This window comes from Alexandromys fortis, unplaced genomic scaffold (assembly GCF_014885135.2).
Source record: "Alexandromys fortis isolate MF-2015 unplaced genomic scaffold, M_Fortis_MF-2015_v1.1 scaffold_60, whole genome shotgun sequence".
Classification (NCBI taxonomy): Eukaryota; Metazoa; Chordata; class Mammalia; order Rodentia; family Cricetidae; genus Alexandromys; species Alexandromys fortis.
In genome coordinates this window covers 7,934,914-7,962,344 of record NW_026067946.1, presented here as the reverse complement: position 1 = coordinate 7,962,344, position 27,431 = coordinate 7,934,914, and positions in this window count along the sequence as shown.

Genomic DNA, 27,431 nt, shown 5'->3' with positions numbered 1-27,431 from the left:
CACAAGCATATTGCATATGCAAAGCTGCACACACCCACAGTACACATGATACTTACTGTTATTTCATTTTGCCTTAAATAATGTCTTCCCTACATTGTTCATTATAGCAGGGGTCAGTAAATGGCCCTGCTTGCCATGTCTTTCTCATAGAACTCCACTAGTTGTCTAGCTGCCCGACTCACTCTAGAGACTACTGGATCTGTTGGGAGAGAGTACGTGGTTGGGGGCATTGTTAAGGGACCGACCATGGGTGAGCTCGAGATGTGACTGAGAATGCAACCAGCAACACCGGGGCTCATAGCCCTGCAGCCAGAAAGAAATTCTGTACGATCTCGAAGAGCCCAGAAGTAGGTTACACATTGTAGCTGATACCTTCATATAGTTTTGTGAGATTCTAAACAGATCAGCTAAACTATGCTTAGACTCATGACCCAGTTAATCGTGATAAAAATGTGTTGTTTTAAACTTCCAATGCCTGGTAATTTGTTATGGTACCATGGAGAACTAAAGCAACAGCTACGCCTTTTGTATATATATATGTATGTCTACATTTGCACCAACAGCAACGTTGAGTAGTTAGAACAGAGACCCCCACATAATGTGTGAAACCTAAGCATGGTCCTTTGTGTGTGGGGGGGGGTGTACAGATGCCTGCCTTATATTCTGCCTCCTAAACTAGAATATTCATAGATGACACAAGAAGTTATAGGATAGATTCGGTGTGTGTTTCCATAGCTTCACTTAAATTGCTACCCAACAAGGAGCTCTATCTTCCATGCTGTTTTGCAGCTACTTCAAACTATAAGGCTGTCTCACCGGTGACTTGTGAAGGAAACAGAATTGGAGTCAGCTTTGAGCAGGCAAGGATTAAAGTATTTGAGAGGTAAAGAGCAATAAGGTGGAGGAAACCCAGGTCCCTGCTCACTTCTGCCTACATGGCAGACGGCTATATGAGAAATAAAGCATGCTTGAGCAACTGTATTTGGGTCAAGTGTAGCCTGTAAGCTGCAATTTAGCCCATAGCTTAACTAATTTGATAGCATCTTTTTAATTAGGCAGTAATTTAAAATATATGTTAGAGTGACAAACATTTTACAGCAGATAGTTCAAACTGGATGGATGTCAAAGAGAACATGGAAAACTTAGAGAAATCCAAAAGCTGACAGCAGTTCACAACTTCAAGATCAACTCTTGGGGTTACTATGACCATATCTTCTTCCTCCTCTCCACGTGTGGCTACCTACTTGAAGAGTTGGAGCAAACCTGAGTGGACATTGTAAATTTGCCCCGAAGTCTTCCCATAATCCCTTTCAGCTGCTAAAAAGGGACAGGTGGGACAGTTCTGACTTAGTAAGAGGCTAGTCAGGGTTTAAAATTTTAAGTACAGATCAGTCAATTTTGCTTCCCTAAAACTTTGGGGTTTTTTTGTTAAAATTATGCAAATAGTCTACTGAATAGACCAGCCTCATTTAACGCTAAAATTAGAGACACTTAATTTGAATTTTATAGTAAAGTTTAATGGCTTTTATAATTTTGAAAACCTGAAAGGATTTTCATCATTGTTCCCCTTCTCCCAAACCCTTGAGTTCTCCTGAGTCTGTTGTGTCTCTGAGGTGGAGGATGAGGTGTCCACCTCCACAGTCCAAATCCAAGTGATGGTGGTTGCTAGCTTGCTTTGCCTTATTGAAAACAGACCACTTCTACTTTCTATTTAAAAAAAAAAAAAGACTATAAATATAAGGAAATGCTGCTGTATCAGATACAGTCTATACACCCAGAAGGAAGATGACGATGGCGGACTAGTCTTTGAGACAGGAAAAATACTGAGTATATGGCACCGTTCCCTTAGCAGGACCTGAGTTCAGTCATTTTCAGCCTCTCGTGAGAATCTGAGAGTCATTTCTTAAAGGATTCTACTTCTTTTTTTTTTCCTTTTTTTTCTTTCTTTCTTTGAGAGGGTTTCTCTATGTAGCCACGCTTGTCCTGGAACTTGTTCTGAAGACCAGACTGGCCTCAAACTCACAGGGATTCACCTGCCTCCGCCTCCTGAGAAGATCAAAAGTGTGTACCACCACCAGCAGGCCAAGGCGTCAAGTTTTTTAAAGTATCTTTTTCTTCAAAGAACTCTATGACGGAAAGCAAAAGACAGTAAATTTAATCATTGCATTTATTGTTACCGGTGTTTTGATTTTTTACCTTTTCACAAACACAAATTACATACATATCTACTTTTGAAATTGAATTTTGGAGAACACAGTTCATCTTACCAGAATTGTTTATGGCAACATCAGTAAGGAAGGTTTTTCTCCTCTGTCATAAATATGGATTTACCACGAGGCTTAGCTTCCTGATTTCTCAAGGTCTTTCTTCAGGTCTCCTAAATTCCTGCTTTTTTTCAAGTTGTCTTTCTAGCCATAGTACAGACATAGTATAGACAGGCTGCAGGTTCAGCCAGGCCTCCTATAGATTTAAAAAAAAAAAAAAAGATACTCCACCTTTACACACACACACACATACACTCACACACACCAGGCAGGAGTGTGCTTATGCTCTGGCAGGGAAACAGAGTAATTTTCCAAACGATCAGAGCCCGGGTGACTCACCAGTCCCAGACCATGTGTTCCATGCTGCAGTCCAGCCTCTCAGCGACATGCTGATGGAAGTGGTTCTGCAAGCTTCATGGTCCTTGAGAAATGTTGGCTGGATGAGTTAGTGGAGTCCATCGACAATATTTCTCCCTCTGCCTCTCCTCATTTGCGCAGTACCATCTCAAGTTTTAAAACAACCCAAATCATTGTAAACCTTAAGTGGCACAAGACTAGTTTTCAGGCTTGAAAGCCAAGTGCATGTGCACTTCCGTAGGGAACAGCCCCTCCTGGGGAGGGTCTCTTAAAATCACTGATCATCGTGTACATATGGCGAGTAAAACCTTAATGACCAGCTGAAACCCAGATTTCTGCCACCCAGAAGGCTAACGCGTGTTCTCCCATTGCTCAGAAGAGATTTATGACGGTCATGAAGTTGACCTAGACATGCTTCTGGGTTCTGATGCTGCAAGCCCTGAAAACAATTACATTCCTACTGAATTCAGAGGTTATTTATATGACAGCGTCAAATGAAGCACTCCAGAGAGACATCAACAACATTCTTCTATTGAGAGGTATGTTCAGCATGTATAGGTTTTGTGAGCTCATTGCCCAGAAGACTTTAATTTCCTGCTGAAACGTGCATTCTGATTAGAGACATGTAGCAGACGCATCCTGTGTACACTCCCTTACAAGGAGACTTCACCCACTGATTGGAGGCAACTCAACGACAAAGTTTGAAAAACAGATCTCACGTGGCATGGATTGTTCAAGGTTATCAAACATGCTACCTGATCAGAAATAGATTTTTTTTTTTTTTAGTTGTAGATAATACAGGAAAGGTGGGAAGCCAGGCACAAGGGTATTCAGTATTGGGGGTAAGCACTCCATCTTTGCAACGGAAGTTGTGTGTGCCCTTTAGGAGTGGTATTCTGTAGAGGGATCTGTTTCTAGTCGATAGAACGACCATCTCCAGAGCTTTGCTACCTCATCCAGAATGCCCTGTGAGCCTTAAGGTCTAGGTCCTTCTGTCAGCGTGTGGCGCTTTTTACTGTATGCTTCGTCCTTTGTGTGGTAGCAGAGCAGCAAAAAGGGTGTCACCAGCTGCATCAGTCTCGAGGACTCGTGAGTTTCCCTGTGCAGCCTGTGTTCACACTGTAGGCTTGCGAGCTCTGACGGTGACCCCATTGCCAAACACACTGTTAGCCCCCTCGTGTTTTGGGGTCAGTGATCTCTTGCAGTTCTGCATGGTGGGTGCTCTGAGCCGATGCTGCCGTGGAATGTGACCACCGTCTGTGTCTTCTTTCAGCCGCTCAATGGAGATCGGAGCAATCGTACTGATTTCACACAGCGCGTGGCTCTGAAGTAGCTCCCAGCAATCACTCCGCACTAATTCACTTTCCTTGGGGGAATGCCATGCCACAAATGCCACTTGCTTTTGTATCTATTTCCTTCGTTCACACTTTCAGCTTAATTTGTAGCGAAGAAAATCTCCAAACAGTTTAGTCACCGCTTGTATTTCAGATCCATGGTCTATGAGGAGTTGTTGGCGGGGCTATAAACAAGCGGACTGCAAAACAGGGCTGGGACAAGTCAGGTTTTCTTCCCATAGATAATGATTTTTTTGAGTTGTGAAAAAATAATCTCTACGATTAAATAATTGTGCATTTCATAGCCTTTCTAAAATCGACCTTGCTTAGGTTTTACTAAAGGAAGCCACCTCTACTTGATGAATTTTTCTGTACAGGGTATCTCCTTGAACAATTAGAAGGAAAGGATAAATGTTTCTAGGAGAAGAAATGTCCTCTCTTCCCCCTCTTCCCTGTGGTCCTCCTTCCAGCTGTTCACATCCCTTGAGGTAGAATGATGTGTCTGTTGACAAATATAATGTAGATGTCACCCACGTTTACAACTGGGCAGAATAGCTCTAAAGACTGACTGGGAATGACGCTTCCGTCATGTACTGCTTCAGATCCATGAGTTAGAATTGCCAACTGGGCCCCTCATCATCTCTCCGTCTTTCTGTAGCTAAGGAAAGCGCTGTTGCAGGGGTTTTATGCCATACAGCAGGGAGGGACTGGAGAGAGACTGTCCAAACTTGGAGGTGAGGCTGGGGAGTGATGAGTGGCTGATGGGGAGGAAGTCCTCACCGAGGCGTTATGGGTGAACCACACGCTCCAACCCGACGTTACTAAGTTCTGAAAGATGATCAAGTTTCTGTCCTTCCGTGTTGAAATATGAGCGGCGGCGGGGCTGCGTCCCCAACACCCCGGCCGCTTGGCTAGCTTATGCCCGAAATAACAACACACAAACTGTATTCATTTAAAGAACTGCTTGGCCCATGAACTCTAGCCCTTACAGGCTAATTCTCGCACCTGGTCTAGCCCATTTCTAATGATGTGTGTAAGCACCCCAAGGTGCGCTTACCGGAAAGATTCTAGCCTAAGTCCATCGTGGGTTGCAGCTGCCTGGGAGAGCTGAGCATGGCGTCTCTGCTCCAGCAGAGCTGTCGGGTCTCTCTGGGAGCAGAGCAGAGTCTGACCTCACTTCCTCTTCCGCCCAGAATTCTATTCTGTTTACTCCTCCCATCTATGTTCCAAGCCATGAGGCCAAGCAGCTGGTTTATTATAACTTAACCAATGAAATCAACAGGTTGATATATGACACTCCCATGCAGTTTCTTGGGAGAAGAACCGAGAGTGATGGACAGGATAAGCCAGTGTCCTTAGTGCAAGAATAAATTCATCTCTGTCCTTAATAGCTCTTAGAAGACCAGTCTGATATTCCATCTGTGGAGAGCTGTAGACAAAAATGTCGAAGGCATCGTTTGTACCCTTCAGTTCACAAGTGGGTATAGAGTAAGACAAAAAGGCTTTGGTCTTTGGGGTTTTTGTTGTTGTTGTTGTTGTTGTTGTTTGGTTTTTTTGTTTTTGTTTTTGAGACAGGGTTTCTCTGTAGCTTTGCAGCCTGTCCTGGAACTAGCTCTTGTAGACCAGGCTTTGGAATCAAGGCGTTTAGCTCATTCTGAGGAACACTAGCATGAGACTTCCAACCTTGCACTCAAACAAAATGTCCACCTCTCTGAGAACAGAGGAGAGATCCGGCTGGGTCAGCTTCTAAGACCTGTTGGGAGTTGGGGCTGTAGCTCAGTGGGAGGTTTGCCTAGTATATGCGAGGCCCGGAGATCCATTCCCAGCACCAAGAGAAAGCAGAGGGAATTGATATGTTACCCACCCGCCACAACACACTGGTGACGGCTTTCCGTTTGTCATAGGATGAAAAGTGACCTTACACACACCCTTCTCTATCTACACTGACTTCTGAGACAACTTGAATTGCTGTCTTCCAGCTCCTAGGAAACCAAGGAGGTGTGGGCTACTCCTCTGGTAGCCGGGATTCTGTCTTTTAGCCTTTGACTTCCTTAGTCGGGTGAGAAGAAGAACAGAAAGCATTTCTGCCTCTTTTCCATCTGGCGTTTCGAATGCCACCAGGGTAAGTAGGGATCCTAGGGAAAGGGAGACGATGTTAACTGACAGATCAAGTTACCCTGGTGTGCCCCAGCAACAGATGTCCAAGCCTCTCCAGGGCCACATGTGTGCCTCCTTTCCCAAACACATTTGGTCATCTGCAAGAAGAGCTGAAGCGAATCGTGTGAAACCTGTGTGGTTTGCCTCAGGCAGAGGCAGGATGAATGAATTGAAAGAGTCTTCCGTGTGTGATTCGCTCTCCCGTATTTCGCCATCCCCGTGTGTATTGAAAGCAGAAGAGAACATTACCGCGATGCCAACGGGCTGCTACCTCCAACAGTTAACCAGTGCCATGCCTGGATCTGTAAGCGCTTGTTGGCTGAACTTCATCCACAATCTGCGTTACAGTCAGGGGAAAAGAAAACGTTAATCATATTAGTGGCGCTGAGCCTTAAGGAACACTCAGTGTTTCAGTTCCCTGCATGGGGTTCTGACGTGTCCTAGGATATGTTTCAGAGTAATTAAACTTGTTTGCCTCTTTCTGCTTCTGCAAGACTACCTCTGAGGGGGAGGAAAGCCAGATGGCAGGAGGATACTCCCCCCCTCCCCGCAGACAATCAACATGTCCTCAGTGTTCTCCCCTACTTTGGCCACAGCTTGTTCCCAGCTTCCTTCCTCCATGAATCATGAACAGTCCCAAGACAGGCAGGATGGGAGCTGAAGACCACCAAGAGCCAACCCTTCTGGCAGAGAGATGCTCTTCACTCCGCAGACGCCGGTACCCAGGATGTACAGGCAGAACCCTGGTGCATTCTTTGAGGTCTGGGCTGCAAGAGTGTGGTAAATGAAGGAATATGTCGGCTAGTACTTTACACAGATACCAGAGATTCTTCATTCATTAAAAAATAGTAAAGAAGAAAGGAAGGGGAAATGGCTGTGTGTGTGTGTGTGTGTGTGTGTGAGCGTGTGCGCACATGCATACACTTTAAGACATTTTCAAGGGGGAAAATGTTTTTTGGTGGCGGCACGATTATCGTATTCAAATGGGATACTGGACAAAGCCTCTGCCAAGAAACTCTGTTTGCTTGGTTACTTATTCATTAGCACAACTCTCTGATCCACTATTTGATAATCCACCAAGCTGGGTACCGCCAGCACTCTTGTTCTGCTTGAGGATAACAGCAGCCCTAATAGCATCGCCTCAGGGCCTTAGGCAGAGGCTGACCCACCCGTGGGGGAAGAGGCACTTCCTACTGACTTCTAAAGCCACACCTGCCTCTCAGGGGCCATGATTGGTCCTTGATTGGCACAGACCCAGCCTTGCCTTGGCTCGTCAGTTCGTAGACAACACGTATTTCCGGCACTTGTCTTTGCGCCAGGTTGGACATCACCTACCCTGGCTGGGCAGTCTGTGTGACAATGAACTCACCTTCACCAAGCAAGGGCCTGTTGCAAATGTGTAGCACTTTGATGTTTGCAAGGACCTTCCGTTTACCCATGCTTTCTGGATCCTCTCAGAATTCTCCAGAAAGTTGAATGCACGGTTTCTGTTTTCTAGATGACCAAATCAACTCTCCTAAAACCACACAGCTCACTGCAGCTCACTGCAGACTAGAATTCTGAGAAACCGTGGCAATTAATGTTTGCCTTGTGTGAATAGACTCCAAGTACTTGCTCTGCCTAAAGGCTGAGACCCCAGTGAAACCCTCCCAATTTGCGTGGGCCCTTTCTCCATGGAGGGTGTTGGAGGCCATCCCGTATGCTCTAGCGGCTGTGTTGCCATTGACTGGGAAAGTCCTGAGGATCTGCCCCATGCCTGTGTCCAGAGCACACAGTCCATTCATGAACTTGTAAAGCTGGCCGGAACTAGAGCGCACCTTCTCGGGCTCTCCCAACACAGATGCTGGGCAGGACTTCCAGCCCCTCCACATTCCAGCTCTTCTCAGTAACTGGGACCTTCCTGCTTTCTTTTCCGTATATTGCCTAACGGACACCCACTATTCCATATCTTCCACCCAAATCAATATCTCCTACACTGGTCACTGGCTGTGACTGCTTGCTTGGAAACCGTTGACTGACTCTGGCTTGAACATAACAATAAACTTCTCATCTACTCTATGGACCTCAATTGCACCTCCTCCAGCTTGGCCTGAACCCCTGCCTAGAGGAGAGAGATCTCTTCTTTAACTCTATGGCATCCCAAAAAGTTCTTCCATTGTTGGCATTTTATAAGTTAAGCTTTCCTTATTTCAGTTACAAAGAGGCATCTGTTTTCTGCTTGGACATAACTCGATAAACTTACCAAGTACCTGTGTTGTGTCACCGGTGAGGAAAATGAAAGACTTGGGTTGTTATTGGCAGATGTTTTTGCCATGTCCTTTTGATCACTTTTGTAAGCACCCGCTTACTTAGAAGCTGGACATACCCAAAGTTCTGAATGGGGACTCGTTTACTGAGCACAGTGTAACGTCAACTGTTTGGTGGGGTGCAATAGCAGTGTGCAGGGAGAGGCGGGGAAACTGCCCGTATATAACATCATTCACTTGGTCAATAACATTGGCCCATCAACTTCTGAGTGTGATCCCCAGCAACAACTTCTAGAGCTGTGTGAACTAAGGAACCATTAGTGGGAAAGACCGCAAACTACACAGCAGCCTCCAGAAGGAACCATGGACGAAGCACGTGGTCTCACCATTTGTAAAGCTCAGAGAAAATAAGTGGCTAGTCTCAGGTCTTGGGACCCCTTCGTGGCAGACCTGGGAGGAAAGAACAGGTTTCGTCATCAGTCTGAACTTGGTCATCATTTTCTCTGAGTATGGTGGGCACACAGGGTTTTTGACACAAACTGCCACCAGGATGTGGGGGAAAAAAATACCTTTATATATGCTATCCCATACCTAGTTCTAAAAGAGTTCATTTGAGGGATCCTAGTAGTTCCTCTGCAATACTGCTACCTTCAGTACGGCAAACAACGGTGCATCCGGTACGTCCCTGAAAGTAACCACAGTGTTTTAACCCCAGCAGCCCCTGAAGCACCCTCCTCAGAACGTCTCTGGATTGCCTGATGCGTTCTTGCAGCTGGAGGAGAAGCCTTTCCAGCAGTCCAGGGCAACCTGAGTGCTTTAATTAAGCTAACAGTCTCCCTTATCACACTGGTTTACTTCTCCAGACCGACCTTCCATTGTTCTGCTATTGCTCAACGTTGTTATTTTCCCAGGGAACCGCAGCAAGGACTCCTTAATGAAGCGAGAGAGCCAACAAAGGCTGTTGCACATTCCCCCGTGAAGCTTCGCTGAAAGCCTGACTTCCAGCTTGAGCCCTGAGATGACGGCATGGGTATATGTGACACTCTGTGCTCTGCTAAGTCTTCGGCGACAGATGGGTCACAGATGAGCCCACGAGGGGTGTGGATGGAGCAAGAGCTGCATGAGTTAAGTCGAGCCACGTTGAGAATGTCTTTGTTGGCTGTCGTTGAGAAGCTGATTAATTGATTCGGGATGTGCACACACCTCTCTGTTGAGAATCAAGAAGCATGTGGGTTCAAAGGAAACATGGCTGCATGTCCCAGGCAAGGCCAGCAGCTCTGCCAGGAGTTCCACGTGAAAGGGAAGAGGCCCTTGGCAGGCCAGCCCTGGCTGGAGATGTGCCTCCCTGAAGTGGCAGGTGCCTGGGAAATAAAATGATCCTCCCGAGAGAATCGGCCACAGTGACCATGGCTCTGTGAGCCTGGCCCAGGGAAGCGAGTGAAAGACACTGCCAGTTTCTACATGCTTACATAGCCTAGGTTCTTAATAACCTGGGCCTCCTCCAAGAGCCGTGAGGTATGTTCGGGCTTTCTACAAAGTCACTCCTCTCCTTTCGTGGCTTTCTGAACTGTTGTGTGTGAACGTTCTAGCATACAGTGCTCCCTCTGGGAATAGCCTTCTTTTTCTTTGGTCTTACGTCAGTGGTTTTCAACCTGTGGGTCACACGTCAGATATCCTGCATATTGGATATTTACATTAAAATTCATAAGAGCTGCAAAATGACAGCTATGAAGGAGCAACGAAAATTATCTTATGGTCAGGGTCACCAAGAGACGAAGAACTGTACTAAAGGGTGGTAGCAGTAGGGAGGTTGAGAACCACTGCCTTAATTATTCATTCAAGAGACACTGTGATTGCCACTGTCCACAGCCCCCATGAGGCTTCACTGTTAGTCAATAACTTGACAGGCTTTCTGCTTTTAAAGATTTAATTCATTTATTTATGCATTTGTCTCTGTGTGTGTATGTGCATGCACGTGTGTGTGTGTGTGTGTGTGTGTGTGTGTGTAGGGGAGGAGGGGCGCTGTGCATGCGGAGACCAGAGAGGAAGGCAGAGCTTTAGGCTGGAGCTGTAGGCATGTCGTGGGAGGGCTTGCTTGTTATATGGGTGCTGGCTTGGGAACGCTGATCATCACATGGAGCAAATGGGCTGAGCCATCTCTTCAGTCTCTTGCCATGCTTTGTTAGGACATAACATAGGACCCGGTATCAGCAACATCCGAAATGATGGACTTTAGACCTCAGAGGCCATTGAATTTGAGGCTAAGGCAATCTCAGAGCTGCAGCCCCACCCCTAGCAAGAGGACAGACTTGGAAATTCCTTGCTGCACCACTGAGACAGAATATTTCTGGCATCTCCAAACATTCTCTCTGTCCCTGTGCCATCAGTCTCCCCCATCCGCGGCTCTAGACGCTCACGCTGCGCTGGCTGTCAGCATGAATTAGTGTTGCCGATCCTCAAACGTCATGCAAACGGGAAACATATAGCATGTGCCCTTTGTGTCTGCTCCTTTGGTTCCGCTGGGTTTTTTTTTAATTGTTTTTATTGAGCTATATATTTTTCTCTGTTACCCTTCCTTCCTCCCCCCTTTCCTTCTACACTCTCCTGTGATCCCCTCGCTCCCAATGTACTCAAGAGATCTTGTCTTTTCCTACTTTTCATATATATTAGATCCATGTAAGTCTCTCTTAGGGTCATCTTTATTGTCTAGGTTCCCTGGGATTGTGAACTGTAGGCTGGTTTTTCTTTGTTTTATGTCTAAAAACCACTTAATGAGTGAGTATGTATATTTGTCTTTCTGGGTTACCTCACTCAATATGATGTTTTCTAGATTCATCAGTTTGCCTGCAAATTTCAAGATGTCATTATTTTTTCTGCTCTGTAGTACTCCATTGTGTAAATGTACCACATTTTCTTTATCCATTCTTTGGTCGAGGGGCATTTAGGTTGTTTCCAGGTTCTGGCTATGACAAACAATGCTGCTATGAACAGTTGAGCACATGTCCTTGTGTTATGATTGGGCTTCCTTTGAGTATATACCCAAAAGTGGTATTGCTGGATGTTGAGGAAGATTGTTTCCTAATTTTCTAAAGAAATCACAATACTGATTTCCAAAATAGCTGAATCAGTTTTCATTCCCACCAATAATGGAGGAGTGTTCCTTTTACCTACCCAACATCCTCTTCAGCATAAGTTGTCATCAGTGTTTTTGATCTTGGCCATCCTTTTTTTTTTTTAACCAAATGCACTTTATTTTTTTTAATTTTTATTTTTCCATTCAAAAATTTCCACTTCCTCCCCTCTTCGCATTCCCCTCCTGCTCCCCTACTCATCCTCTTCCCTCCCCCTCCAGTCTTAAGAGAGGGCAGGGTACCCTACCCCGTAGAAAGTCCAAGGCCCTCCCCCTCCATCCAGGCCTAGGAAGGTGTACATCCAAATAGACTAGAGTCCCAAAAAGCCAGTACATGCAGTAGAAACAAGTCCCAGTGCCATTATCAATGGCTTCTCATTCAGCCCCCATTGTCAGCCACATTCAGAGAGTCCAGTTTGATCACATGCTCATTCAGTCCCAGTCCAGCTGGATATGGTGAGCTCCCCTTAGGTCAGGTACACTGTCTCAGTGGGTGGACCAACCCCTCATGGTCCTGACTTCCTTGGTCATCTTCTCCCTCCTTCTGCTCTTCAATTGAACCTTGGGAGCTCAGTCCAGTGCTCTGATGTGGGTCTCTTTCTCTATCTCCATCCATCGCTGGATGAAGGTTCTATGGTGATATTCTAGATAAGTAGTACTCTAATGTGTATATGTTTCACACTTTCTTTATCCATTCCATGGGGATGTTCCCTGCTAGGTCCTTGGACAGCAGAGGAGAAGGTGCCTGAACTGGCTTGTCCCATAGTCACACTGATGAATATCTAAACAGAGAATTCTTAACAGAAGAAACACATGTCCAAAAGATATTTAAGGAATTGTTCAACATCCTTAGCCATTAGGGAAATGCAAATTAAAACAACTCTGAGATACCATCTCACATCTATCAGAATGACTAAGATCAAAAACACTGATGACAGCTTATGCTGGAGAGGATGTGGAGTAAGGGGAACACTCCTCCATTGCTGGTGGGAGTGCAAACTTGTACAGCCACTTTGGAAATCAATATGGCAGTTTCTCAGAAAATTGGAAATCAATCTACCCAAGACCTAGCAATGCCACTCTTGCACATATACCCAAAAGATGCTCAATTATACCACAAGAATATTTGCTCAATTATGTTTATGGCAGCATTATTTGTAATAGCCAGAATCTGGAAACAACCTAGATGCTCCCCAACTGAAGAATGGATAAAGAAAATGTGGTACATTTATACAATGGAGTAGTACTCAGTGGTACATTTTTACAATGAAGTATTATTCATTGGTAAAAAAAAATAACATATTGAAATTTGCAGGCAAATGAATAGAACTAGAAAAAAACATCTTGAGTGAGGTAACCCATATCCAGAAAGACAAACATAGCATATTTTCACTCAAAAGTGGATATTAGATGTAAAGCAAACAATAACCAAGCTACAATCCACAATCCCAGAAAAGCTAGGTAAAAGGAGGGACCCTAAGAGGGACACACAAAGAGGGCCCCAGGAAGAAAAATAGTTAAGATCTTCTGGGTAAACTGGGAGGGAGGAGTAAAATGGAGGAGATGGGGGTTGGGAACATGAGAGATTAAGAAGACTGAGCTGGGGGAAGGATGGAGAGGGAGAGCAATGAAAGAGATATCTCAATAGAGGGAACCATCATGGATTTAGGGAGAAAACTGGTATTAGAGAAATTCTCAGGAATTCACAAGGATGACCCCAGCTAAGACTCCTAGCAATAGTGGAGAGGGTGTCTGAAAGGACCTTCCCCTGTAATCATATTAGTGACTACCTTAATCATCATCATAGAACCTACATCCAGTAACAGATGGAAGCAGATGCAGTGACCCACAGCCAAGCACTGGACTGAGCTCCTGGAGTTCAGCTGAAGAAAGGAAGGAGGAATCATGTGAACAAGGGGACAGGGGTCAAAAGCATGATGGGAAAAACCACAGAGACAGCTGACCTGAGCTAGTGGGAGCACATGGACTATGAACTGACAGGTGGAAATTTGCATAGGACTGAACTAGACCCTATGAATGTGGGTGAGAGTTATGTGACTTGATCTGGTACGGAGGGGGGGGGAGGCTAGCAATGACACCAGGACCTATCCCAGGTGCATGAACTGACTTTTTGGAGTCCATTTTCTATGGTGGGATACCTTGCCCAGCCTTGATACAGGGGACCAGGGGTAGGGGCTTGGTCCTGCCTCAAAGTGGTATTGACTCCCTCCAGGGAAGGCCTTACCCCTCAAGGAGAGGAGAGAGGATGGAAAGTGGGAGGTGGAGGAGTGGGGAAAGGGTAAGGAGGGAGAACTGGGGTTGGTATGTGCAATGAGAAGCAAATTTTTAAATTAAAAATAATAAAATCAAGTGATAGTTCTCTTCATGTTAAAAAAAGAATATTGTTTGGGTGAGCAGAAGACAAAAAGAATGATATAATAACATATAGGTACTACTTTTGAATTAACTTTAAACATTGGGACTAGAGAGATGAGTCGGTAGCTAAGAGTGCTTTCTGCTCTTGCAGGGGACCCGGTTTAGTTTCCAGCACCCAAAACGTGGCTCACACCCATTTGCAATGCCTGTTCCAAAAAACCTGATGCCTCTTTCTGTCTTCTTCAGGCACTAGAAACACACAGGATGCACATGCTTCCATTCAGGTAGGCAAACATCTATGCACATAAAAAAACATATTAAATTGGAGGCTGAAGAGATGGCTCAGTGGTTGAGAACCCTTGCTATGCTATCATGAGGACCATTTCAGATCCTAGAACCCAAGTAGAAAGCTGGGTGCCTGCAAATACCTGTGACTCCAGCCACATGAAAATTGATGCCCTCTCTGGGCTTTGTATATGCACACATGTGCATGCTCACACGCAAATAAAATAAGCTGCAAAAAATCTAAAAACTAAAAAATTAAAAGATAAAAGTTGTATTCATTATCTTCTTGTTGATATAAAGAGTTCTTTATATTTTTTTCTGGAAACTATACCTTTGTCAGAGCTGTCCATTATAACTGCCAGCCCCTTGTCTTAAAAAAAAAAATATTATTACATTATTTTGGAAGTCTACACATCACCTTTTTTCTTTTATAGCTTATGCAGTCTATGTCCTAAGGAACCACTGCCTTCTCCAGAACTACAAATGTTTGAGTTATACCGACTTAATTTTAATGTTTAGATATACAGTTCATTTTAAGATGATTTTTACAAATGGCATGATCGAGGGCCCAGAACCTTTTCCTTATAAGTGGATATCCCATTTCTACTACACTGTTTGTCAGGGAAAAATGTTTCCCAATTGAATTATGTTGGTGTCCTTTTTATTCTTGTTATTTAATTAAATTTTGGGAGGGCGTGGTGCTGGGTCAAGCACAGGGCTTTGTTTGTGCATGCCAGGCAAGCACCTTACCACTGAGCTCTTTCCCCAGCTCTACCTTGTCACCTTTGACCATGTATTTGATGCCATATGTGTGCTGACCAAAATCATACTACTAGGTACCTGTAGCAATGTAGCAAATTATAGTATAATTATTCACAAGTGCTTAGGTTATTCTATGTAGTTTAGATTTTCCTACTGTGTTTGGAATGAGCTTACCAGTTTCTGTAAAAAATGTGGGTTATAAATACATCCGACATTCATATTTTAATCTCTGTCATGCCACCTTGCTACACTCACTTCTTAGTTATAATGGCGCCCTTTGGGAATTCCTTTAGATTTTCTAGACATGAGATAATGCACTAGAGAGATGGATCGGTGTGTAAGAATACTTGCTCTGGTTGAAAACCTGGATTCAAATGCCCATGATCACATAAAAAGCTGGGTTTAGTAGCATGTGCCTGTAACATTGGCCTTGGGGTTAACAGAAGCAGGAGCTTCCTGGCCAGCCAATCCAGACAAAACCAGTCAGACTTTCAGTTCAGTGAGAGAACTTATCTCAAAGCAATATGGAAGACATATCCACATACACACACACACACACACATATTTATATATACACACATGTATATGCTTACATATATACACCCTTACACACATTTATATATACACACATACAAACACATACACACAATTTATATACACACACAATGCAGACATATTCATACACACACACAAACACACACACAAAGAAGGTTACTTTTTCTTGTTCTTTTATGATCTCTATGCATTTCCTGCTTATCACATTGTACCAGCGATAGCCTCCAGGATATTTGAGAAGTGACAAACACAAGAACCTTCTCTTGTTCCTGCCTGAGGAAGAAAGCAAGACTTACCATTGTATCTGTCTCTTCTTCTGCTGTTTCTCATGCGTGTTGAGACTGAAAAGCACTTCTGTGACTAAAATCGTTTTATCATGAGTCGATGTCGAATTTTGGCAAATGCAGTGTCCATATTTAGGTGAAAAATATTTTCTCTGTTTTGGCAATGTGGTGGATTGCACTGAGTAGTTTTTAGTGCTAAACCAAACCTGCATTCCTGGGATAAACACAACGTTGTCAGAATGTGTTATGGGGAACACGGGTTTTGTTTCTTTATATTTTAATTAAAGAAGTGTGTTGTAAAACTGCTTGGTAGTTTTATTTATAGAGAACTATTTAGTTTCTGCATTCTATGTTATGTGTAAACTTTGTATACTTCTTGGACTGGTTTTGATCACTTTGAAAGATATTATCCATTTTCTTCGGGCTTGTGGATTTATTTCTTTCACAGTGTCCACACTCCACCATTGGCTGTCGTTCTGTAAGATGTTCTTGCTTTGCTTCTACTGTTGAGGATTTGCGACTTCCTGCTTAGTCATTTATCAGTAGTATTGGTCTTTTCAAAGAGCTAGATTTTAGGTTAGTGGATTTTCCTACTTTAATTCTTTCAGTGTTATTGATTCTTGATAATCTTTGCTCTCATTTTTCTTCCCTCCTGCTTATTTGGAATGAACTTGTTTGTCTCAGGCAAGGGACAAGTCTCAGGCAAGGGCAGAGTGCTTGCTTAGCCACAAATACAAACAAGCAAAACAAAAGAAACATTTCCCGTTTCTTATTGTAGAACTTTTGATTACTATTTTTTTATTTCTAATCTAGTAATGCCATTTTATTTGTAATGCATATATAAAGTGATACTTTAGCTACATCTCACAAATTATTTCATTTTCGTTATCATTCAGTCAGAACATTTTAAAACTTTTCTCTGAGAATTCTTCTTTGAGTCATGTTTATTCTTGAGACTACTGTGAAATTTCCAAACACTGGAGAAATTTTTTAAATTCCAAATATTCTAGAAATCTCTGCAAGGGGTGAAAATATACTCTGAATAATTTCTATCATATAATAATAATAAACAATAAAAATATAATAATAAAATTATGTGATTTATTATTGTTATAGCTTTTTTGAGACACGGTTTGTCTGTGTAGTCTTGGCTGTCCTGGAACTCACTGGGTAGGCCAGGCTGGCCTCGAACTCACAGAGATCTGCCTGCCTCTGTCTCCCGAGTGCTGGGATTAAAGGTTTGCTCCACCACAGTGCAGCATCTTGTAATTACTTTTCAAAGATTTAGTATTTTATTTTATGTTTAATGAATGTGGATTCCTAGTGCCTACAGAGGCAGAAGAGGTCTTCTGGAATTAGAGTTACAGATGGTTGTGAGTTGTCATGTGGGAGCTGAGAACTAAATCCCAGTTCTCTGTAAGGGCAGCCAGTGCTTTTAACCACGGAGCCATCCCCTTCTCCGCTAGTTTTATAATTAGCAAAGCTTGTTTACAAGAGTGAAAACATGTGGTTTGTTATCTTTTCCCAGGAAGATCTCCTTCAGAGAGCTTAACTCAATTCTAGTATCAACTCAAAAGTTCTAACTCAGTACCAAGTCTCCTCTGAGGCTCAAGGCAAGCCCCCTTTAGCTGCAAATCAAAGCAAGACGCCCTGTCTCCGGGCACCCTGTCTCTAGCAACCCTGTCTGTCTTCAGGCAAAAAGTCAACTGCCATAGAGGAAGATCCAGTGTTCTGTTCTGGCTTTCCCACGAGTGCACACACTCATGTATGTAACACACACACACACACACACACACACACGTACTCTACTACATACCATACACACACAACGTACACATACACAGAGAGAGATGGAGACAGAGAAAAAGACAGAAAGAGAGGGAGGTGAAATACACCCGGAGTGGGGAGACTCTCACTCAAGTCTGGGGATAACAGAACCCCCCAGGAACTCACGAGAGCCCATCTTTGCTGCAATCACATGAGGTTTATTGACAGGACAGGAACCAGTGCACTGAGGCCAAACTCATTTCCCTTGCAGGGGTAGAGAGTTCGACCCCGAGTAGCTGGAAGAAGGGGTATTTAAGGGAAGAAACCACAACCCAGTAATCCAAAAAAGGTAGGGAGGGCATCATTGGAAAATTCCGAAAATACCAGTGATCATTGAAAAATTCTGAAAATACCAGTCATAATCACAAGGGGGTAACTCCCTGTTTCTCAAGATTATTCTCAAGATTATAATCTAACTTTATCTTCAGCTAGTTCCTGAAACAGAGTCACTGAACCGGCTAATCTTGATTTTGATTTGATTCTTCTCTCCCTGCTTTGATTTTTGGCTCTATTTTTCCTGCTAGAGGGGTCTGGATTTACCCGGGTCTTTCAGAGGAGAGTCTGTTTTTGTCAAGACCAGCCTTGACGAAATTCATGCGTTCCAGGGTAGGAGCGTGAGGATTATAAATAGTAAGCAAAAGGTACAGAGAAATGAGGGAAATAAGAAACAGAAACATAGAACAGCATTGGGAGGGACGTGCAGTGAATCCTGAATTCTGATTCTGTCCTCGTTTATTTTCGATATGCTTAGATACTTCACTCCAAAAGGGGAGGAGAGAGAGCAACAGACTGCATCAACATGATGTAAGGAATAGATTTGAATTCTCTGACCTTTGGTCCAGATGGAGCAGATCCACCTCTATACCACAAATACTAATTAACCACACCCTAGGTCAGGATCTCCTGTTTGTGACCGCATCTGTTGTCAACAACTTTGAAAGAACAAAGGTAAGTTCAAACTATCTGACCTCCAGTCAAGGTGGAGCAGGCTCACGTCTGTGGGCCCTCACGTGTTTTACTATGCAATGGGCTTCATATTACAAAAGGGTGAAATAATATGGAAGGCAGCTTAAAAAACATTGAAAGCCAAGAGGACAGACACTGAGCGGAGAAACTCCAGAATAACTGTCCGTTCCATGTGTGTCTTCCTAGACATGCTCAGTGTCCTCAAAGTATCGGGCTTCCCCAACCCTCTAGCAGTAAGGGATTCAACTCCCGTGGCAGTTCCTCTGAACTGGAGTCTCACAATGGTGCCTGTCGTTTTCCGAGGTCAGTGCTGTCTGTTGTCAGGAGCACCACTGTTCTGTGGGCCCACGCCCAGTAATTCCACTCCCACAGTTCTATGGGGCATTAGCCCGGTAAGCACGGCCTGCTGTGACTCTTGCGGGTGACAGATCTGCCCGTGGCCCCTTAGGGTTTCTGTAGGAGCCTTTGCAGTCTAGGTGGAAGAGTCACCCCCACTCTGAAGTCATTCTGTGTGCCTGCAGAATTAGCACTGTGTGGAAGCTGCTGCGGTTCACTGTATGGGCTACGGAGCCTGACCAGAACGGGCAATGAAGGCTGCCCTGGGATGTGGGGAGCAGAATCCCAAAGTGGCCTTGGGCATGTGTCCATGAGAATACCCTCAGACTCTCCTCCTTCGGCTCTGGGACTATGGCGGGAGAGTGCTCAGAGATGTTTCTACGGCACCTGCTGCTTTTCTGTCTGCCGATTTCTTTAAGTTTCTCTTAGCATTCGCTGCCAAACATGCTTGGTCACAGTTTTCTGGCCAGTCTGCAAATTTCCAAATTTTTACACTCTGTTTCCCTTTTAATTACAAAATCTGCCTCGAAGTCATGGTTTTTCTTCCTCGTGTCAGCAGAGGTGGAAGTAACCATGCAGAAATGTAGACGCTTTGCGATTTCCTGCAGAAATCCTTTCCCCATCCCTTATGTAGTTCACCTTTTACAAAGCCCCAGGCCAGGGCACAGAGCTGCCGTGCTCTTTGTGACTGAAGAGCAGAGACAGCTTTGACTCCAGTTCTCATGAGGGTGGCCCTCGTTTCCATCGGAGAGCCCAGAAAGCTCTCTGTTAGGTATTGCTGTCGGGTCTGGTTGAGCACTTAAGTAATCTCTAAGTAGTGCTGGATTTTCTATAGTCATCTTGTTTTCTTTTTCTTTTAAAATTATTATGGCTGTTGTTATGTGTGTATGACATATATGTATGAACACATACATGCCATGGATACATGTAAAGGTCAGAGAACAACTTTGTGATGTTGCTCTCTGTTTCCATGCTAGGGATTCAGGGATCGAATCCCTGACGCATGTCATTGGCCTTTATTATTTGACAGCCCCACTTCTTTTTTTAACTTTTAAATATTTTCATTTAAAAACTATTTTATATGATATATTTGATCATGCTTCCCCCTCCCCCAAGAACCCCCCCAGAACCTTCGACTTCCCAACCCACCCAACTTTAGTTCTCTTTCTTTCTCTTAAAAAAAAAAAAGTCTACAGAAAACACAACAATAAAAATCAGAACAAACAGATAAAGACCCAATAAGTCAAAATAGGTATAAAACAAAACAAAAACTCTCCAAATCAATACATGGAATTTGACTTTCTGTTAATCCTGAGCATGGGGCCTGCTTTGGAGTGTGGCAGTATCCACACCCCAGTATCCAACAGTATCTGTTGAAAAAATGATTTTTCCCTAGCCAGCCGGTATCAAAGGTATCAAAACCTTCTTCTTCTCCTTCTCCTCCTTCTTCCGTTCTGCATCAAGTTAAATGTTTTTCATTATTTCATCTAGTCTATGAATCTATGGTTTATGCTTCAATACCTTGCTGAGTTTCTAAATCACCCGACTCTACCTTCAGGAAGCACATTAGCTGGGACTTCAGGAATTCATACCCCAACTCTTCTCACTTCTCATTAGTGCCTTTGTACATATTACTTCTTCATGTGCTAGAAATACAACATGGCTGTTTTGTCTTTTTTTTTCTTGTTTTTATTGAGCTGTATATCTTTCTCCATTTTCCTCCCTTCCTTCCCCATCCCCTTCAACCCTCTCCCATGGTCCCCATGCTCCCAATTTACTGAGGAGATCTTGTCTTTTTCTATCCCATGTAGATTATATCCATGTATGTCTCTCTTAGGGGTCCAATTTTTTTCCTATTTTTAGTCCTCTTTGTGTCCTTTGTGTAGACCTAAATTTTCAACTTATGTTCTTTCTGCCTAAACAATTCTCTTTAACTCTTTTTTTTTTTTAAGATTAAATTAGTGGTGAATTGACTGACTCTTTTTCTTTCATTTAGAAGTATTGACTTAATTTAGAGTCAGGTTGGAAAGGGTTCTTTTGTTTTTGTGTGTGTGTGTTTATTTTCAGCCCTTTAACATGTCTTATTGCTTACTCTGATCTTTTTCTTCTTCCTGTTTTTATTGTGTCTTCCTTCTCTGTCTATTTGTAAGATTTTCTCTTTTTCATTTTCAGTAGTTAAGCTGTAATATATATTCAAGTTTTGTTTTGTTTGCTTCATTTTACTTTAATCTCTGAGTTTATTGGTTCTTTTTTTTTGGTGTCCAATAGTAATTTTTGAAATTTCACAGTTATTGCTTATTCAAATATTTGTTTGATCCATTTTCTTATTTTTTTTTTTCAGACAGAGTTTCTCTGGGTAGCCTTGACTGCCCTGGAATTCACTCTATAGACCACCAGACTGGCCTCAAACTCACAGAGATCTGCCTGCTGGGATTAAAGGTGTGCACCACTTGGATGGATGGATTCTAATTTAATGGTGCCCCCCAGCTCTTCAGTATGGGTTCTAACAAGCCTCTTCACTGTGCATTTTGTCTGCAGACTGGGTAAGTTCTCGTCACCTATCTGCAAGTTCATGGTTCTTGAGTCTTTAAAAGGCATTTTTTTTACAATCATTTTTGGAAATTTTCTTACATTATCTTTTATTTTTTTCTTATATGCTCTGGCCCTTCTGAGATTGCCAATATGATCTTGAGCATTATCTACCTTTTTCATAAGCCCTTGACAGTATTTATCACAGGAATCTGGAATTCTGTCAGATTGTCCAACATCTGAATCAGGTCTGAATCTGGGTCTGACAGTTACTTTTCCTCTCCAAACTCTGAGAAAAGACATCATGTGCTCCTCATGAACAAACTATTACTAATGTTTTCATTTGCTTCAGGGTCCTGATTTTGTCCTTCTTTTAAGATTTGACATTTTATTCATCATGAAATTTTTTCCATTTAAATTTTAAAAACTATTACATTGAACATTTTTTACCTTGAGTACTGGTTTTCTCTTAAATTTTTTGCTTGATGTAGGTAAGTGTGTAGACAGATTTTTCTTTAGGTCTCCAGCTCACACACACACACACAAAAAATGACACCGAAACTTTTTAATTTTGAAAGCTCAGTCTATAGCTTAGCCTTTCCTCACTAGCTCTAATAACTTAAATCAACCCATTTCTATTCATCTGTGTGTTGTTACATGTCTCATGGCTTTACCTCTCCTCCTCCAGACCTTGCTCCCTCTGCATCTGGCCTTTTTTCTTTCCTGTCTAAAAGTCCCTGCTGTACCTCCTGCCTAGCTATTGGCTGTTTAACTTTTAATTAAATCAATCACAGTGACATATTTTTACATAGTGTAATCAAATATCTCATAACATATGTGTCTCTCTTGCTCTCTACATCTTTTGTTTGTTTGTTTGTTTGTTTTTCAAGACAGGGTTTCTCTGTAGCTTTGGAGCCTGTCCTGAACTAGCTTTTGTAGACCAGGCTGGCCTCAAACTCACAGAGATCCACCTGCCTCTGCCTCCTGGGTGCTGGGATTAAAGGCGTGCACCCGCATCAACTGGCTGCTCTCTACATCTTAAAGCTAAAAAGAAAGTTAGGTGTAATAAGTTAGGCACTGGAGAAATGGCTCAGCAGTTCAGAGTGCTAAGAGACTTCTCTTGCAGAAGCTCTGGGTTCAGTTCCCAGCACTCACATCAGAATGCTAACAACCACCAGCTCCAGGGGATCAGAAGACTTCTTTTTATCTTTTCATCATTTATTGCCTCCAGGGACAGCTGCACTTATGTGTGCACACACACCTGCGGGCACACACACACATCTTTCAGAAATAAATTTTAGTAAATTATACTTAAACACATAATTGATATCAGTGTTGGGCAATTTTGGCATGGAAACCATTCAAAAATTCTTAGATGAAAATCAGTAAAACACATAGTTAGCCTGAGTCGTAGTCAGGAAGCGTGTGTCTGGCAGATTCTTCATAGGCAGAGTTCAGGAGACCACGTTTCTAACCTCATCGGGATTTACTACGCTGTAAAGTAAAGGGTCTCTGAAAATCTCCACGTGGAGAGTCAGCTAGGAGATTGTATGTCAACTGTGGTCTGACGGCAGCCCAGTGGGCTTCTTCCCTCAGAACAGAGTGCCAGACATCTTCCCACCGTGGAAGCATCGCATCCACTCCCCACCAAGGCCCACCTCACAGCACCTGGCCCTGAAGAATGTGCTCAGGTCAGACCTTCCTAGATCTGCTGAGAACAGGACCAAGAGCTAAGACCCAAGGTGGCGCTTGCTGTTTCCTTGCTCTGGCAGTGTGGTGTAGACTTCCCTGCTAGTGGTCACCATGTAGAGGCCTGGGCAGGCCTCTCTGACCATCTCCCCCCATGCACCAGCAGACTATACTCTGAGCAGGTAAATGTGGAGCCATTTGCTATTGTCTGTTTGACTTCAGCAGCGGGAATCTCGCTATGATCACCTCCCATAATTCTTCGCATTAAAAAAGACTCAGACACAGAAGAAATTAAAAAAAAAACCCTTTATTCATTAATACTGGGTATAAGCTGTAAAGATAAAATTGAAAACTGAACCTCTTCCTCAGATACACAGGAAGCCAATCCTGCGTATTCTGGAAAGGCTAGGTGTCTATGTGCTTTGGTCTGAACTTCACACACCAGTGTGAATCTGGGTACGAGTCTGAGGGCTCAGCAGCAGAAGGACTCCCCTGCTATCTGCTCACAGCGAGGCAGGCAGGCATTCCTTCTGAACTGCCGGGCTACGAGACCAGGAGATCTCACAGTTAAGGTGCTGTATGTCCTCAAGTAGCACGCTTTACTTGTTAAAAGCGTGGAGTCACAAGGACACACTTTACAGAAACCAGTGAACGCTTGCCATGCCCAGGGTTGAACTCTGGTGACTGACTGCAGCTAACGAGGGATATGGTGATGAATCCAATAGGCACAGAGCTTAAGTTCTGTTTTAGAATGGAAAGAACTATCGTTAAGACTTTTTTTTACATAACTAATCAATCAGAATGCATTGTCAGAGATGTTTGGATTGCACCAAGAAGATCGTGATACACACATAAGACACGTGTTCAATACAGTCTTAGTACATATTGGGAGCTGTCTTTACCAAACAATACTGCTGTGGTACCCTAGTGCCCTACCCACTAACTTCATTTTTCACATTAATGCTGCACAGAAGACTGTTTGTCCAGCACACCGAAATAAGCAATAAACTATAGAAGAATTAAACCGATTATTACATTGGTTTTTGTGTCCGTGTGTGCATGCGCTCACATTCACACGAGCTCAGATCATCCAGCTTGACAACAAGTGCCCTCACCTGCTGAGCCATCTCACCAGCCCTATAGCTGGTTTCAAACTCTCCATGGACCCTCTGCAAGTTTAAAGAAGTCTAAAGATAGCTGGGCAGTGGTGGCACACGTCTTTAATCCCAGCATTTGGGAGGCAGAGGATCTCTGTGAGTTTGAGGCCAGCCTGGTCTACAAGTGAGTTCCAGGACAGCCAGTATAGTTAAATAGAGAAATCCTGTCTCAAAACAAACAAACAAACAAAACAAACAAACAATCGGCTACATTCAGAAAAGCAGAGACAAGAGATGACCTAACAGCAGGATATCCCAAAAAGGAATTAAAAAGATGCATATTCACAAGAGAAATCTATATCTATGTATACATAAGGAGCTTACACCTTGGATGTAAGGAGGTGAGGTAAGGAGGTGAGGCTCCGGCCCAGAATCAGGTGTGCATTGTACAAGTTGCTGAATTAAGGCCTTTTTACTTCAGAGCAGTCATGTGCTTGAAAGTTTAATTGGATTCTGAAGGTGAGGTATCTCTCACTGGGGCAGCTGCTGCCATTCACCAAATACCTGATTTGAGAACTTCAGGCCACCGAAGCAGTGAAAGAATTTCGCAACAGCATTACATAACCCTAAATAAGAGTCAGTTTAGGAAAAGGCACACTTTGTGTGCTTGTTAAAAATAAGAATTCCTTCTTACATTCTCATATTTAAAGAACTCCAGGTAAGAGTCTGCTATGCTTTATATCATATCAGAAGTCTAGCCTCTTGTTTGACACTATTTATAGGCAATGCCTCCTCTGGGAAGACCTGCGTTAGTGGGGACTGTGACTTCACGGGGACGGCAAGTTCAGAGTTCATGGAAGGTGGGCCAAGAGTACATTTCTCTCCTTTTGTGTCTCTCTCTCCCCTTAGCCATAAAGTGGATAATCCAGTCTTCTTCTGACATGTGAGTTTTAAAAAGCTCGGTGTCTGCATAGGTCTTAAAGTAGGGCATGGCTCTCTGGGCAGATTCTAAAGAGATTCTGTCTAAGGCAGCTTGTGTTGTTATATTAAGTCTGCGGGGAAACCTTAAAGGTTTTGGAGCAAAGAGCTCTGGCAAATGCTTCTTATCTTTTGCAGCATTGCTCTTGGCTCTTTATTGAACTTTGGTAGATTTTGAACATGGGGACATGAGGTGAGCATATGACCCAAACCGCCCACTATGGGTACTTTCTATCCATATTTGTGATGGGGAGCAAGCCAAAGAAGCATTAAGAGATAGGAACCTGTAACACCCAGTAGACCTTATGGAATATTCTCTGTGTCTAGCTAGCTACCTAGAAGAGTGGAAAATTAAAATTCTCCTTTCAACTAAAGATGATTTTGCATGGTATATTATTGGCAGCTACACATGCTGAAGGTAGTGGTCAGTAAGGTGGGAACAGCCTGCAAGTACTTGGAACTTTGGCTCCTATATAATTCTGTCTGTCTGGTTTCATTTCTGTTACTTTGATAAGTTACCTCAACACGAAGTAACTTGGGGGGGTTGGTTATTTTCGCTTTCATTTCTAGGTTAGAGTCCATCATTGCAGAGGAATCACACAGCGGGAGCTTAAGACAGCTGCTAGTCATACCATATCCTCAGTCAGGGGCAAAATGAAATGAATGTATGCAAGCTTAGCATTCAGCTAGCTTTTCCTATTCTTATCCAGTTCAGGGATCCCAAACCAGGGAGTGCAGCATCCCGCTTCTAGGCTGGGTCTTCTTGTGTAACTCAAGGCAATCAAGACGACCCTCCCCAACATACACACACACACACACACACACACACACACGTGTGTGCACACACACACGTCAACCTGATCTAGACGATCTTTCATGGAAATTCTCTTCCAGCTTATTCTAGGCTTTATAAAGTTGACAATTAAAGCTAATGATCATATGTCCTCTTGTTAGAAATGGAAAATGGCCTCCAGCCAGGACCATAGTCCTCACTGATTCTAGTGGGAATTTGACTTTTGTACAGAGGTGGAAAACCATTAGAATTCTTATCATTTATATGCATGAAGTGTAATCACACAACCACTATCTATCCATATACACAGCCTGAGGGACTCCTAGTAAGGAATTATAGGCTCTACCTGTCACAGCTTTAGCAGTAAAAATATGTTTTTGTAGCATTGAGGTGAAGCTACTGAATTTTTTTCCAAAAGTAAGTTCAACAAATACTTACTAAACCATCTTTTAGACTTGGCCAGCTTCTATGCTAGGTACTGTAGCTAAAACAACATTAAAACATGGAATCTATCCCAAGATTGGGGAAATGTATCTCTCCCATATTCTTAGAACTAAAATGAAGATAATATTCTCTAGGATCCCACGCTAGGTCTGTGTTGCAAAGTAGCGTGCTGGAAAGTTCAGAAAGCTAGGTTGTCATAAAACAATGTAGGGTTCGATAAATAACAGGTGAATTAACACATGTCTAAACAAGAGCCCCAAATCTCTCCCCAGATGGTATCAGTTAAAACCAAGAACTGGTAACTGACTTAGGGTAATGGCCCAGCCCCTATAATCATCCTGGCATCCCACTTGGGCATGGTTTCAAGCCCTTTCTAGTATCAAAAGCTGGAATATGGAGGGTCGTACTCATTAGACATTGGATCAAATTGTGTGCTGCCAATTTCAGCCATATTCTCTAAGTTTTGGTTGCTATGTGCTTCCAGTTTCTCCTAAGCATCCACAGTTGATTTAGCAACCATAGGCCTGTGCTACATCCATTCACACAGTAGGGCTTCTCTGGGCCTGTGTCTTTGGGGGTTCTGCTTTTGCACGAAGCCCCGATCCTTTTTCTGTTTCTTTCAGCCAATAAGGTAGGGGGCTTTTCTATGGCACTTTGGTGGTATGGCACTGTTACCAGTGCCTCATGCTGACCTCAGGATAGAGGAACATAAAAATGGAAAATGGAACATGCACTCTGCCACTCTCTTTTCAAATTTCAACTTCTCTCTATAATCAACCTGCGTTTTTCTATCACTAGAACAACTAGTTTTTTCTTTTGCTTTGTATTTTTGGGACAGGGTTTCTCTGTGTAGCCCTGACTGTTGTGGAACTCATTTGTAGATTAGGCTAGCCTCATACTCAGAGATCTGCCTGCCTCTGCCATCTGAGCACTGGGATTAAAGGCATTCGCCATCACCACCTAGAAAGTCCACTTCTTTTTAAGATTTATTTTATTTTAATTTTTTGAGATAATTTAATTAC